The sequence below is a fragment of the Myotis myotis genome, unplaced genomic scaffold (genome assembly GCF_014108235.1).
Source record: "Myotis myotis isolate mMyoMyo1 unplaced genomic scaffold, mMyoMyo1.p scaffold_m19_p_2, whole genome shotgun sequence".
NCBI classification, from domain to species: domain Eukaryota; kingdom Metazoa; phylum Chordata; class Mammalia; order Chiroptera; family Vespertilionidae; genus Myotis; species Myotis myotis.
The window spans coordinates 36454029-36456788 of record NW_023416324.1 but is presented as its reverse complement, the minus strand read 5'-3'; positions in this window follow the sequence as shown (position 1 = coordinate 36456788).

The following is a 2760-nucleotide window of genomic DNA, read 5'->3' as shown; positions in this document are numbered from 1 at the left end:
TTATGTGCCGAAATTTGAGTTAATATACTCCTGATTTTCCAGATCTTTCCTCTTACCCCTACCGAATCCAGACAAAAATTATGAAATGTACTATTAATACCTATTGCTATGGCAGTAATACATACTGCTATACAATATGATGATCAGGAAACAAACTGAAACAAAAACAATGTGGTCAGAAGTGCTTTTTTTAAAAAAATCCTCACCTGAAGATATTTTTCCATTGATTTTTAGAGAGGGTGGAAGGGAGGGAGCAAGAGAGAAAGAGAAACATCAACATGAGGGAGACGCATCGATTGGTTGCCTCCCACCGCCCCAACCCAAACCAGGGATCAAGTCTGCAACCAAGGTACATGCCCTTGATCCAGAATTGAACCCGAGACCCTTTGGTCCGAGTGCTGACACTCTAACCACTGAGCAAAACTCTCTAGAGTTAGAAGTGCATTTTATATTATTGCACAGGCTATAGATTTTTGTTGAGTCTTTCCCAAGAACTATTTTTCTCTATTAGAAAGCATATCAAGTATAAGCTTAAAGATATTTTCAGAGAAAACTTTTCATTTTGACAGTAAGAATTAGACTAGATTTCATTTGGCAAAAGCTATTACTATTATCATTCCTTTACCTATAATAATACAGATTTTAAAATAAGAGTTGATATCAGGTAACATAGATAACAGAATCTTAACATGATTCGGTGTTATTTTACCATGAAATATTAAATAACTTTGCAAACCAATATTCCTTACACATAGGAACATTGTTGGCAACTGAAGTAGTGCTTTTTGACTACAGAGTGGATTGCACACTTACCTTTCAGCTTAGTCATCAGCTTTCTCCGAGTCAAAAAAATACAATAACAACTAATCAAGTAAGACACTGGTCACAAAATACAGGTTTTAGTTTTTAAAATAGTTTGTCTAGATTTGGGAGATGGAGACTTAGAAGATATGTGCACACATCCAGGTGTGGAAGAGAGGAGTAATTATTAAAGAGTTGTCAAGCAGTCATCATCTCTCATTCTTTGTGAGAAAACAGTTATAGAACACAGGGGTTGGGAGTACATCTTTTAAAAAAGCCTGGTTGTCTCATTTCCCAGCCATGGTTTGTGTTTAGTATCAGGTACAGGTTTAATTGAAATACATCCAGTGAAGAAAACTTCAGATCATTGAGGGGGAAATATACAAAATGCCGCAGATTTGTAGGAGTCAGCCCACTGTTAGGAAAGCCCTTTATGAAAACAGAACAATAAGAGTAATATCTAGATAAGAAGGACAACTGTATGATTGTCCTGTATTCTCTCACCTACCCTTGGTTTTGTTTTTCTTTGCTTCCTGAATATGGTTATCCCTAAGATATCCTCAATTGTCTTGAAAGTATTGATCTATCCCTCTCCCTCTCTGTTAAAAAAAAAAAAAAGTCAATAAAATATATTTTGATCCAAGTGCAACAAACTTTCCCCTTTTCTTTATAATTCCTGTATGTGAAAACCCAATCAATCCTGCCCTCTTTTATATTTTAGCATGATTAAACCAGACTGACATTTTCAAAAATTAAAAAAAATTCTCCCCACCAAAAAAAAAAAAAAAAAAAGACGTGAGAAATGCTCACCTGTTCAAATTAAAATAATGGACTCAGAGACAGAAGTATGGTGAAAACGAGATCATACTTAATAAGTTCTCAAGAGCAGGTGTCTATCCGGTTGTACAGGCACACATGGAGTGGTGATCACAGCCTATTTATCCCCCTAGGGTGTGAGAGTCCCCTCCGGTTCCTCATTGGCCGAGTTGTATGGGGTTAATATTTCCTCGCCTAGGTCTTATTGTCTCCCATTGGGACATTTAAAAAATTGGGCTGAGGCCTTTTCTAGTTGTCTCCACCTCCCTCTGTCTATTGGAGGCGTGTGCCTTGGGGGTTTCCACCGTGGTGGTGGCCCCATACACAGTTCTTTGTTCTTATGTCCTCTTCCCTCCGCCCTACATTCTGTTTGCCCTGGGGAAATTGAGTAACCGTTTCCATTAAAAGTTGGCTATGCTGGAGATGGATCACAGAAGTCTATTTCCTACAATTGTAAAAAATGCTTGACTTGAAAATTCTAACAAAAGCAATAAAGCTGAGCCTTTGGTCCTCTTCTCCTAAACAGCTAGTTTCAACCTCTGTGCTGCAAGTTTTTTTTAAAACATGCAATACCTGACTATTTAGTCGGGGACACTGACCTCTCTTTCCTTAGGTCAGTGGTCGGCAAACTGCGGCTCGCCAGCCACATGCGGCTCTTTGGCCCCTTGAGTGTGGCTCTTCCACAAAATACCACGTGCGGTGTGCACGTACAGTGTGAAGTTGACTTAAAACTTTAAAGTTTATTAAGTTAATTTTAGGGAACATTGTGGAGTGAAAGAAGATGTAGTGTCGAGGATTGAGAAAGGTATGTTGAGATGGTTTGGACATATAGAGAGGATGAACGAAAGGAGATAGACGAAACAAGTATACAAGTGTGGATAGGAGAGTTGGAGGGGTGGACCTTAGCGAGCGTACCTCAGTCAGATTGAGGATGTTTTTTAGCAAAGGCCAGCTTAGGAGTACCCTAATTAAGTTAATAACAATGTACCTACCTCTATAGTTTAAGTTTAAAAAATTTGGCTCTCAAAAGAAATTTCAATGGTTGTACTGTTGATATTTGGCTCTGTTGACTAATGAGTTTGCTGACCACTGCCTTAGGTTGTCATATTAAAAAGAGCACAACAGCCAACAACAATAGCCGTC